The 14,134-nt window shown below is 35.6% G+C and overlaps 1 protein-coding gene across 1 annotated transcript in view; it reads left to right on the top strand.

The window, feature by feature from the left end:
* The window catches only part of LOC125831700 (beclin-1-like protein), a 170,267-nt gene that overhangs the window by 53,481 nt on the left and 102,652 nt on the right, over window positions 1-14,134 (top strand). The window lies entirely within an intron of this gene.

Raw genomic sequence — 14,134 nt, forward strand, 5'->3', positions numbered from 1 at the left:
GGTTTCCACCAGAGTTTACCTCTCCAGATTTATCCAAGCAAACTTTTTTGCTTTCCTTTTGACGTTTGAATTTATGCCTTGCTTGAAAGGCATCTTCTACTATCCCTTCACTTCTCATAGTGACCCGTTGCTCTTCGACTTGCAATTTGGAGATTAGTTCGGCTATTGTAAGAGTAGTCAAGTCACAAAACTCTTCAATAACTGAGATATTTTATTCAAACCTGTCTGGAAGGCTGACCAAGATCTTCTCTACAACTTTCTGATCTAGATAGGTTTCACCAAGTATTCTTATCTGGTTCACAATCTCCATCAGCTTTGAAGAGTATTATTTCACACTATCTAAGTCTTTCATCTTCAAAAGCTCAAACTCTCTCTTCAATGCTAAGAGTATAACAAACTTTACTCTACTGCTGCCTTCAAACTCCTCCTTTAACTTATCCCAAACCTCTTTGGCTGTTTCACAAGTCATAATCCTCGTAAACATCACGTCGGTAAGACTTGAATGTATGCAGGTGAGAGCACGTGGGGACCTAGTCACCAACTTATCATACTTCTTAATTTCATTGAGAGTTGCATTAACTCTCAATGGCTGGACAACAGGTTCTCCAAGCTAAACAACTTCCCATAAGTTGAGAGCCTTTAGATAAGCATTCATTTTGATGGCCCATTTGTGATAATTCTCTCCGGTAAAAGTCAGAGGACTTGTTGTTGGTTGATTTTCAGGTGCCATGAATTTTTTTCAGCAAGCACATTCAAGAAAGAACAGAAAGTAGATGAGCGAAACAAACAAAATTTGATTCAGATCCCTTAGGAAATAGGCTCTGATACCATGTTACAACGAAAAGGAAGAAGAACTTTAGGTCTACAAGGTGTAAACAGTAGGAAATAGCAGTTGTAAATTGCTACAGAAAATCTGAAAGTGAAGAAGAAGGCTTAAGTTTTCTTGAGTTCAATTTTTTTTACTAGATGTTTCATTACATATGGTGTATTTATAGATAAAGTGTGAGAATTACAACCACATAATAAGCACAATATCTCACACCAAACTATGTACCTATGTGGCTCACTAGCCACCACTCATTTTAAATCAAGACTAACATATCTACTACAAAATATCTCCAACCTAGGTGTTTCTAGACAATTCTTACTTTTCTAACATATCTAATACAAAATATCTCCAACCTAGGAGTTTCTAGACAAATCTTACTTTTCTAACATAGCTAATACAAAATATCTCCAATCTAGGAGTTTCTAGACAAATCTTAATTTTCTAACACTTTCATTCCAAACAAACACCAGCTGCCTGTAATCTTTCCGCTTCACAAATTCATTTAGTCTAAAATATAGTTCCACTTTGAAAATCCATCTTAAAGGATCCTCTCTTATGGAAATAGGTATTTGTAGTTTTCGAAATTTCTTCCATCTTTTTCTGCAGCCAAGTCGACATTGCTTCCCTCTTCTTAGTTTCCGATGAATCTAGTTTGATAAAGGGATGCTTCTGCCATCATGGTTCTCCCATGTGCTCCAATTATCGCAAGAGACTCTCTTATTTCTTGAAACCATCCTTCTAGTTTTTTGACATCTTCTCTTACCCTGTCAAATTAGTCTCTACTTGTTTGACTTGTGTTTCTATTCTACTCACCATCCCTGAAAGTTGCTGCTTTAATACCTAATTGATAGACTTTACTGCTGAAATAGTAAATATAGGAACAAATATTGATGTTTCACACCAGACACATTGATATTACACAAGAAATCTAAAAGCAGTCACTAGGACACTGCCAACACCACAAATTTCATCCTAAGACATGAATGAATTTAGTTATATAACATATAATCTACGATTAACTAGATCACAATGACATTTGAGAGGCTAGAGCTCTCCTAGAATTCCCTTTTCTTTTTCTGAACACCCCATTTTCTACACGAACAACCACCCCTTAACTGTCTCATGACAATTATTAAGTCTTTTAATTGTTTATTTTGGTCTCCTAAAATAATATTTTTTAACTTGCAGCACATCAGTACATAGGCGTGTAGGAGATTTTTTTTATTATAAAAAAGTTATTTACTAAAGAGAAAAGGCTCAAATACGCTATCGAACTTCAGAAAATTACACAAGGTGTACCCTAAATGTAGTGGTCTTGATTTTTTGTCCCCCGTTAGAAAGGTCTTTAAAAAAATGACAAATTATTCTTCTTATGGCACGTGTTGGAACACTTACCAGGGAGGTATCCATTCTTGTTTGAAACTTAGAAGAGAAATCAATCAGCGGAGAAAACTAGTGAAACAAACTTTGTAACACTAGACTTGCTGAAAAACTCTTGTGGTCCAGAACATATCAAACAATGTATTATCACCTAGTATTTGAAGACTTGCAAATCTATGACATATGAGAATTGATGATTATTCTGTATTTGAACTAACCATGTTGAGGACACAAAGTTAGAGAATTTGAAAAAACTATATCAGCTCAACCTTTTCTGTTTGGAAGTCGAAGACCCAAAGGAATCTTTTCCCATGCACAAGGAATAGAAGTATTATGGAGATCCTGAACAGTTTTGCTTCATTAAAGTCAATCACACAGTACAGAAGCCAACTTAAAGATTCAGCCCTGATGATTAAGGAATATGTTGCAGATATAATGCGAGAAGACAAGCTTGGGGTAATCTTCTACATGTGAGTTTGTGCGTGAAATGAGGTCTTTATTTCCAGGCATTTGATGTGATTATATCAACTTCGACAGAATGACCATTAAAACTTTGCCTTTTGTGACAACCTTATATCTACTCACAAGTCACAATCTCCATAGAATCTGCTTGCTGCATTTCTTGCAGTCACTAGCCCATAAAACAACAAAATGGACATCGTCTCTATGATGTTACTGTGCATATTTTGTTAGGTGAACTACAGTGACAAATGTTAATGCAAACACTTGGTTACTAGGATTCAAGTACAGAATAAGTTTAGATTAGCAAAATCGAGATGTGAAGACGATCGTTGATAACAACAAATTCAAGTAAAACGCAGAAAAGGTTCTATCAAACGAAATATACAAACTGAGAAAGAATGTGCTTGGTGTAAGCCCTTTCAAGAACGATAGTACAAGATATTTTGGAAAATCTGTAATCAAAATAGCTCGAGTTATCACAAGACACTCAAAATTGTACAACCATATCTAATTATCAGTTCTTTGTTCATTCTAATTCAATTCTTAGCTATTCAGGCATGACATTCACGATTGTATAACCATGCATTAAGGCACAAGATCTTTCATAGGGAGCGAACATATGAATTGAATTGTATAACCACTCATCTCTTAGTTATCAAATAACATGAGATTGTGCCAAAAATCTTTTCTAAATTCTTACTCCAAATTTAGAAAATAATTTGAAAATAAACTTTGATAATAAACTAGGATGCCAATATTGCCCAATTTCATCACCAACACCCAATCCGCGATCCTTGATCAATTTCACAATAGATAGAGAATAGTCATCATTACTCACAGTATCCATAGAATGAATACCATTTTCAAGAAAATCATGAATCTGCTTGCTGCATTTAGTGCAGTCACTAGCCTAGAAAACAACAAAAATGGACACTATCTCTTTAATGTTGTTGTGCATATTCTGTTAGATGAACCATGGAGAACTACATTGACTAATGCTAATGCGGTCACTTAGTTATTAGAATTCAAGTACAATATAAATTCAGATCAACAAAATTGAGGTGTGAAGACGATCAATGATATCGACAAATTCAAGTAAAAATGCGGAAAAGGTATGGACTAAGAAAGAATGTCCTTGCTTTAAGACCTTTCAAGATCAAATAGCTTGAGTTGTCACAAGAGTTAAGCTCTTGTTCCCTTATTTAAGGTATGGACTCTACTATTATGAATATTTATTTTGCTTTACTGACATTTCAAGAGTTGAAGTTGCCTTTCATCTTCTATCCTTCTTTCGCTCTAGTTAATTAGCTAGGATTTTCAGAAATAGTTGAGTAGCGAGCAACTTCGATTATGCAGAAAAATGGAGACAAAGACTTGAATGAATGTAACATTATTCTTGTGCTAATGCAAAAGCTTTCAGTCAGATGATTGAAAGAGTTTAGATCCTAGATTGTTACAAAATCAGTTGTCTTAAGTTAATACATCTCTGTTCAATTTAGAAATCACATTCCTCAATTCAAATTTTGTACTCTTATTTTCTATAGATATCTTATTTACTGCACTCTATTGTATAAAATCCATCAACTTAAAGGTTCAACTTTGATGATTAAGAGATAATCTTGTACCATTGAGTTTGTGCCAAAATGGGGTCCTTAATTAGGTCATGTTACGTCCTTATTTCCAGGCATTTTCTGTGAGTATATCAACTTATTTCTCACATTAATCTCATTTCTAGGTTTGCAAAGAACATCAAAACTATCTAAACTATTACACGAACTTAAAAGAACACTATAAAAAGGGAATTACACAAACTAAATTGGGAACTTCAAGAATTCCAATTTCATAATTATGTCTTCAACTATTACAATTATATGAAAGAGTAATATTAAACCAACGACTATGATATTATGTTGTTTCTGGTCCTAAATTATTGGACCTTTCCACTAAGAGCCAACCTGAGAAAGCAATTTGAACACTAAACTAGTAGATCTAGGATCCCAATAAAGCCCAATTTCATCACCATCGCCCAATCGGCGATAATTGAACGTTTCGTTGCACCAAATAGAAAAATCATCACTGTACACCTTCCTTATCCAAACCCTTCCACCTTCATACTTCTTAGGGACATTCCCCTCAGTTACATCCCACATGTCAACCCACACACTGAAGCCATCCTCCAAACTTTTGGCCATGTCCAAAGTCCAATATCGAAGTATGTACTCAAACACCTCGAAAAATGGAATCATTAGCATTCCTACAACAATCTCATCATGGGTAATCTTTTTCTTGATCTGCCATGGGTTTTGCATATCGATTCTCGGGGCAGGGTATAAGTCCCTTATCTCCACTAGTTCTCAAGTCACAACATATGGAGTGTTGTTTACTATGCAAGCTTCTTCTTCAACTTTTGATGGAAAAAAACTGTGAAAAACTGTCTTCTTTAAGCTAAGCAAAGGCATCTGTTCAGACATCGAAGAAACCAAGGAAGGATATACTTCTCAAGAAATAAAACACTGAAAAAAGGGAGAGGCAGGAACACCTTATAAAGACACAAATTAGGTTTTCTATTCCAACTTTGAGCGGGAATCAGAGAAAATTATTTCTATTTTTAAATTTTAAACTTGTTTCAGAGAAGAGTTATAAATAGGATAAATGTGTCATTTTGGCATTTAAATTCGGGATAATAATTTCAAGATTGTTATCTTACATAGTGTGGACAATTGAGAGTTTAACTAATATCCATCGACGATGTAGACATTTTTACATGGTCAAGTAACTTTTTTGGTCCTAATTCTTGAATCATTACACAACTGTCAGCCAATTTTTTCTTGAAAATACAAGTTTAGAAAAGCATACAAAAAATTGAGATTCCAGATATTCAATCTACAAGTACAAATGAAAAAATACAGGCCTAATTCATGAATCACAAACCATAGAAAATAATTTGAAAATATTAACTTTGATAAATCAGGATTCCAATATAGCCAATTTCGTCACCAACACCCAATCCGCGATTCTTGATCAATTTCACGATGGATAGAGAATAATCATCATTACTCAACTTCCTAAAAGTAAAATTTTTATCTTCATACTTCTTAGTGTCATTCTTCTCTATTATATCTGACAAGTCAACGCACACCCCGTTCCCATTCACCAAACTTCTTTCCTGCTCCAAATTCCAGTATGGAAGAATGTGTTGAGTTAATTATTTCAACTTTATTAAATAAATGTAATGCAAAGAGACAAATGCAAAATACGTTTCAAAGGTTAAGATACATCCGTTCCAAACAAAAGTAATGTAATGGCCTTTAATGCCATTAACCTTGACAATACATTTCTAAAATTAAACTCTCCTACTTGCAACTCCTTTTCTTGCAAATCCTATATAAGAAGAGGCTTTGGTGAGCATAAGAGACAACACTACCAACATAAACAAAAAGAAGAGAAAAAACCTTTTCCTCCTTTCTTCTTATTCTTAGAATATTTTTGGGCAATTGGTTTTGAGAAATCTCCAAACTTTCAGCCACGAGTGCACGTGTTTGAGAGTAACTGTGGAACCTTGGGGAGCGACCGGCTACAACAATTTGCACCGGAGTCGAGCCGAAATCGCTTTCAAGGTAGTGGCTTGCCACAACACAATGTTTGTGATAAATTATTTATTACTTTATAATTTCAATCTAATATCAATATTGTAGTATTTTTCCCAACAGAATGTACATAAATGTCGCAGAAAATGGAATCCGCATCTTTTCGAAAGTGAGTTCTTCCGGGGTAATATTTTTCCTGATGTGCCTCACGGTATTCGGATCAAATATCAGGGGAGGGCCTATCTCTATTATCTCTTGAGTCTTTACCCGTGATGTGTTGTTAACTTTGCAGGCTTCTTCTTAAGTGTTTGATGGCATGAAACTGACGAGAGTATATATATTTGCAGATCATTATTTTGATAAATAGCTATTTATGTCACTTTTTTTCTTATTTATTTGGCTGATTTAAGCAAATAGATTACCATTTACATTTTGTCCTTATGTGAACTTTGTCCAAAATATTTGTCCAAAATATAACCCTCGAGGAATTATCCTTCCGGATAATATTAGATTGGCTATAATGTCTGCTCATATATTTCTCAACATTATATATGCCATAATAGGCTATTGTTTGATGTTTGTAATTACTTACATAAATTTAGATCGTAGTCAGAAAGGGATCTTTAGACTGTTGCCTGAAAGGTACGTAAACGTGTAAGAACTTTTTTTTCTAAAGAAGGTCATTTATTAAGAGAAAAGGCTCAACTATGTCATCGAATTTCAAAAATTTCACAAGGTGTCCCCCAAATATAGTGGTCTTGATTTTTAGTCTCCCATAAGAAAAGTCTTTAAGGAATGGCATTCCGTTTTAACGGGGTCCAGGGAAAGGCCTGACGAGTGATGTAAATAGCCTACCCTAGTTCAAACATTAGTGACTTCTTCTATGGCTCAAACCAGTGACATATAGGTCACACATAGATAAGTTTATGTTGTTTCAAGGATCTCCTCCCGATATAACAATATCTATATAAATCTAGTAAAAGATTCACATAATATGAAATATTAAATTAAAGTAAAACTATTGATGACAAATAGACTTGTAATACAAAACCATTAAATAATATGATAATACACGTGACAAATAGACTCATAATATGAAAACATTAAAATATGTGACAATACGCATAACAAGATTATATTATACTAAACTGGGAAGCCATAAATTAAAAAGTTGAAATATTTTACCCTTGTTCTAATTCAAAATATTATGAACTATCGAATAAGTTAAATATTAATTAATAAAAATATTTTCACAATCTTTTCATCTCCTAACTTAATTGCAAGTTAAAGAGTCATAAAGTGACCAGTTAATAACACACATGATTAATATGTAAAAAAAAAGAAAAAGAATATGGTTTATTTATTGGTTAACTTTTGAATAAAATCATTTTATTGCAAGTTGAAGTTTTCCTCTAACATATTGCTTTCGAGCATGCATTTAGTTTACCCTAATAATAAGAATGATATTTGTTAATAACATGCAAAACTTCTCACATTTCTGATGAATATAGACAATTTAATTAAAGATAAATTAATAGTTATGTAACTTAATGAAATTCTATTAAATATTAAATAATTGTTAAATGTTGTCAAACCTTTTGTTTTTCACCATTTAGTACTCCCTTCGTCCAACAATAGTTGTCCACTATACTAAAAATAATTGTCCAACAATACTTGTCCAATATAGAAAATAATGAGATAATTTACATTTTGTATTTATTTACCCTTGCTATTAAATACTATTTATCATCTTAACACATTTTTCAAAATATTAAATTTAATAAAGTCAAATGATACAATAATAATATTACCCCTATTATTTATTGTTTCTTAAGGGGTGTACTAAGTCAATAGTGGACAACCATTGTTGGACAAATGAAGTTGTCACGCCCCGAGCCTACACCCTTGGCGAGACTGGCAATCGAGAATCATTGCTGGCCCCAAGTGAGCCCTTGGCTTGGCTTACTTACTCATTGGAAGACTTTAAGGATTAAGAAAAGGATTCAAATGCAAGATAACTCAACTGTCTCAAACTAAACTAATAATGTTTTAGAAATAAACATTTAACTTAGCCAAAGTAGCAACTCAAATATGAACATAAGCCAATAACAAGATAATGACGAATGAACTAACATCTGACTGTCTATCTATGAAGACTCTTAACAACTGAGATGGATGTCGGGACAAGACTCACGACATCCTAATGAACCAACTAATACTGAAAGCAATAAAAAGGGATCCTCCGGAAGCAAAGAGGCTCACCAACAAACTCTGGAGCTCAACTAGAATCAACGATGAGCTGGATGCTGATCCTGGTTACTTGCGTCTGCATCATAAGAAGATGCAGGCCAAATAGCATCAGTACATTGAATGTACGAGTATGCGAGGGGAATTCTAAAACAAGACATAAGCTTGAAAGGAACTGAAGAACTTACCTGGCTCAACTCAACTCAACTTAATTGAACTCATTTCAATATAAAGTAGTATAAAACAAATGCAATATAAAGAAAATCTATTTAAAACATGTATGTCAACTCTGTATATTTGGAAATACAATAATACTCTATATGTATGCAAAGATACAAATATAACTCTGAGATGTATGTAAAAATACAATTAAACTGTGTATATAAGAATACAATTACTTCTGTGGGAGTTTCTCTAACCGACAACCATCACGTAAGAGCTATTGTGATGATATAACGTTTTGCCTCACGCTGCCAGGACTGTCCTATACTTTGCTGAGGGTATAGAACCTGAACTACTAAGTGGTTCCACTAGTCTATGCTAAAAAGCACTAAGGAATCATCTAAAAGTAAGACCCTTTTCTACCCATGGTGGCTACATGGTTTATGAGGGCTGTGAGTTGTCTGAACTCTCCCCGATATTGGTGCTCAACACTACTCCCAAAATATGATACTAGCTCTTATGTTTAAAAACATACTTCTTTCTGTGATTTGGGATAATTGCTCAAAAATTTAGCTCAAAGACTATCTTGGAAATCAAAGTTTCCTCTCTTGCTTAATTGTGAAAGCATTTACTCTTTTCTGAAAACTAGCTCAAAGGCTCTTTGGAAATCAAGGTTTCCTTACTTGTTTAAGTGTGAAAACATTTTAAATTCTTTGGGAATACATAGTCCCCATATACTCTTTGAAGAAATGAACTTCATTCTTAACTCTTTACTCTTTACTCGACTTGAACTTTAAGTCTTAAAACAAAGTTAAAAGCATTTGCAAAAGACTTCTTGAAAAGACTCTAAGAACTTCCTAGACTTGGCTCTTAACTTTCCTTGAATTTGAATTTATGGATTCAAGGTTATGATTCATGTTTCTGGATGATTTATAGGTGTTTAGAAGTCATTTAGAGTAGTTAGAATCAACGGGAAGTGTTAGCACACTTTAAGAGGACTTAAATGGGCTAAACAATGAAAAACGGGTAGAGATAGACGATCCAGGCGCGTCCCTGGTGCACCGTGCCATCCCCAGGTTACTGGGGCTCATTTCGGGCGCACTGCAGGCGCGCCGCCCCAGCCCCTTTGGCGCTATGGGGGCGCGTCGCGCCAGCCTCTTTCCAGGCAAACCCGACGAACTTTTCAACTTATTTTCTGACCTTAATTCGATTAATTTCGATTATTTTTCTCAATACCTCTTTAGATTCTGGTACTCAAAATATATACCCAAGAATCTAACTCAAAGCAACTCTAATAATCAACATTAAACTCTCAAGAACTCCTCAATCTCATCCTAAATTCAAGAACGAAACTTATTCAAGAATACAACTCAAGAACATCAAATTCTCAATCTTTTTAGGATGAAAATATGTTGAATTAAACATGTTTGGTGCATGGGTGAACTAACCCAACACTATGTGATCTCACATACCTCGTAGGGATCACCCCTTGATGAAATCCACAAGCGATTCTTGAAGATCTTGACGATTCTTGCTTCTTCTCCTCTTCTTTTCTCTTCTCTCAAACCCTAACTCTTTTTCCAAAAGCGTAAACTGACTAAGAACAGTTTAGACCCCAAGTAATTACCAAAAAAACGAAATAAAATAATTGGGTAAGTAAAAGACCATAATGCCGTTCTAAAATCCGGTTGACTTTTCTTATTTGAACAACCGAACTTCAAATGGGCATATCTCACTCATACGAACTCGGAATCGCGCAAACTCGGCGGCGTTGGAAAGATTATTCCAAGATATTTCCTACTATATCTGGAAACACACCTAAATCATCCTGAGCTTGGAGTTATGGTCGTTTGAAGTTGACTAAAAACTCAACTTAACATTCTTAACAAATTTCCAGATTCTTATATTCTTTCCAAAAATGGCTATTTCCGATTCTTAACTTCTTCCTAGTTATTTCAATTTGCGAGATGTTACAATATCTCCCCCTTGGAAATATTCATCCTCGAATGAGATTACTCTTACTAGGCTAAGGGTGTAATATGAATCATTCAGTTCAAATACCCAACAAGCAAATCTAACACATCAAGTATACAAATTATAGAGTACTAAAAAGAGAATTAGTACCTTGGTCTGGAGTTTCTCCGGTTTCAAAGAGATGTGGATATCTCTTCTTCATATCTTCCTTAGCCTCCCAAGTAGCTTCCTCAACAAATTGGTTCCTCGAAAGAACATTGTTGATGCTACCTCTTTTGTCCTCAACTTGCGAACTTGGCGATCTAGAATCTGAACAAGAATCTCCTCATAAGATAAGCTATCCTTGATCCCAATATCTTCAGTTGGTATGATAAGAGAAAGATCTCCCATGCACTTCTTCAACATGGAGATGTGAAATACCGGATGAACCGTTGCTAACTCTTATGGTAGCTCTAACTCATAAGCTACATTACCGACCCTCTTAGATATTCTGTAAGGGCCAATGCACCAGGGACTAAGCTTCCCCTTCTTACCAAATCTCATAACACCCTTCATGGGTGAAACTTTTAAATACACCCAATCATCTACTTCAAACTCTAACTCTCTTCAGCTAACATCAGTGTAGGATTTCTGACGACTCAACGCTGTTATCAACCTCTCTTGAATGACTTTCAATTTATCCATAGCTTGATGAACTAAGTCTGGTCCTATAAACCCTACTTCACCAACTTCAAACCATCCAATATGAGATCTGCATCTTCTCCCATAAAGAGCTTCATAAGGAGTCATTTGGATGCTAAAGTGGTAACTATTGTTGTAAGCAAACTCAATAAGAGGTAGGTGATCATCCCAATTACCTTTGAAATCAATAACACAAGCCCTCAACATATTCCCTAAGGTCTGAATAGTGTGCTCTTCTTGACCATCTGTCTGAGGATGAGAAGCAATACTTATGTTCACCTTTGAACCCAAGCCTTTCTGAAAAGATTTCCAGAACTGTCTAGTAAATTGTGCACCTCTATCTGAAATAATCGAAGTTGGCACCCCATGAAGTCTAACTACCTCTTGAAGATACAACTTGTCATAATCCTCTGCTGTATGGGTAGTGTTTACGGGTAAAAAGTGGGTTGATTTTATCATTTTATCAACAATCACCCAAATAAAATCGTGTTGTCTGCAAAACATTGGTAAACCTGTGATGAAATCCCTATTAATCATCTCCCACTTCCATTCCGTAATTTCTATATTCTGAGCCATACCGCGTGGCCTTTGGTGGTCTACTTTAACTTGTTAGCAATTTGGACACTTGGCCACAAACTCTGCAATGCCCTTCTTCATACTACTCCACCAATAAACTTCTCTCAAATCACGATACATCTTTGTGAAACCCGGATGAATAGAGTATCTGGAGATATGAGATTCCTCCATGATCCTCTTTTGAAGTTCATCCACCCTTGGTTCACACAATCTACCTTGATACCTAAATGCACCATCTCCCCCTTGTTCAGAAGCAATTACTTTTTGCTTATGAACATTTGCCTTCAATTCAAGCAAAATAAGATCTTGGTCTTGCTTCTCTTTCACTTCTGACACTAATGATGATTCAGGCACATTCATCACCCCTACTCCTCCTTCTGTGGAATCCATTAGTCGGACTCCCAAGCGTGCAAGTCTATGCACATCTTTCGCTAACTCTCTCTTTTCTTCCTCAACATGGGCGGTACTACCTATAGACAGCCTGCTCAAGGCATCAATAACAACATTAGCCTTACCTGGGTGATAAAGAATACTCATGTCATAATCCTTGAGTAATTCTAACCACCTCATTTGTTTGAGATTAAGCTCTTTCTGACTAAACACATACTGAAGACTCTTGTGATCAGTGAATACATCAACATGAGCACCATACAAATAATGACGCCATATTTTCAAAGCAAACACTACATCAGCCAACTCTAGATCATGGGTTGGGTAATTCTTCTCATGAACTTTCATCTGTCTGGAGGCATAAGCTATAACCTTGCCATTCTGCATCAACACACAACCCAAACTAACTCTAGACACATCACAATATACCACAAAACCTTGAGTACCTTCTGGTAAGGTCAATACTGGGCAGTAGTCAACCGTTTTTTCAATTCCTGAAAGCTTTTCTCACAAGCTTCAGACCATTGAAATTTCCTTGTCTTTTGAGTTAACTTGGTCAAAGGGGATGAAATAGATGAGAACCCCTTTACGAACCTTCTATAATAGCCAGCCAAACCCAATAAACACCGAATATTGATTGGAGATGTGGGTCTAGGCCAATTCTGCACTGCCTCTATTTTTAGGGTATCAACTTTAATTCCCTCTCCAGACACAATGTGGCCTAAGAATGCCACAGACTCAAGCCAAAACTCACATTTCAAGAACTTAGCATATAAATCTCTATCTTTTAGAGTCTGGAGAACTAATCTGAGATACGTAGCATGAATAGATTAGTATGTCATCAATGAAAATGATAACAAACATATCTAAATAAGGTGTGAATACTCTATTCATAAGGTCCATGAATGCTGCAGGCACATTGGTCAAACCGAAGGACATGACCAGAAACTCATAATGACCATAATGTGTTCTGAAAGCTGTCTTTGGAATACCACATTCCCTTACTTTTAACTGATGGTAGCCAGATCTGAGGTCTATCTTAGAAAAGAGGTGGCACCCTGAAGTTGGTCGAAAATATCATCAATCCTGGGGAGAGGATATTTGTTGTTGATGGTAACCTTGTTCAACTGATCGTAATCTATACACATCCTAAGGGAACCATCATTCTTCCTCACAAATAAGACTGGAGTGCCCTAAGGTGAGACACTTGGTCGAATAAAGCCCTTATCAAGGAGCTCTTTCAACTATTCTTTAAGCTTTTTTAACTCTGCTGGTGCCATTCTATATGTCGGAATAGATATAGGACGAGTATCTGGAAGAACATCTATACCGAAGTCTATCTCTCTCAGGAAGGACTCCGAGAAGATCATCAGGAAAGACTTCTGGAAACTCTTTTACTATTGAAACTGACTGAATAAGAGGTATCTCAACACTAGAGTCATTAACTCAGACTAAGTGATAGACACACCCCTTAGAAACTAACTTCCTTGCCTTAAAAGTATAAAATAAAATGACCCTTAGGCACTGCTGAACTGCTTTTCCACTCTAAGACTGGATCATTTGGAAACTGAAACTTGACAACTCGAGTTCTACAATCAACTGAGGCATAACAGGCATGAAGCCAGTCCATACCACAAATGACATCAAAATCTACCATGTCTAACTCAATTAAATCAGCCACGGTACTCTTGTGATTGATGAAAATGGGACAATCACGATAGACTCTCTCTGCTAGAATGGACTCACCAACAGGTGTAGAAACACTGAAGGGTTCACTAAGTTGCTCAGGAATAACATAAAAAATCATCGCAACATACGGAGTTACAAAGGATAAACTCACTCCTGG

Source organism: Solanum verrucosum, unplaced genomic scaffold, assembly GCF_900185275.1.
Source record: "Solanum verrucosum unplaced genomic scaffold, falcon-dt-bn FXZP01000049.1, whole genome shotgun sequence".
NCBI lineage: Eukaryota > Viridiplantae > Streptophyta > Magnoliopsida > Solanales > Solanaceae > Solanum > Solanum verrucosum.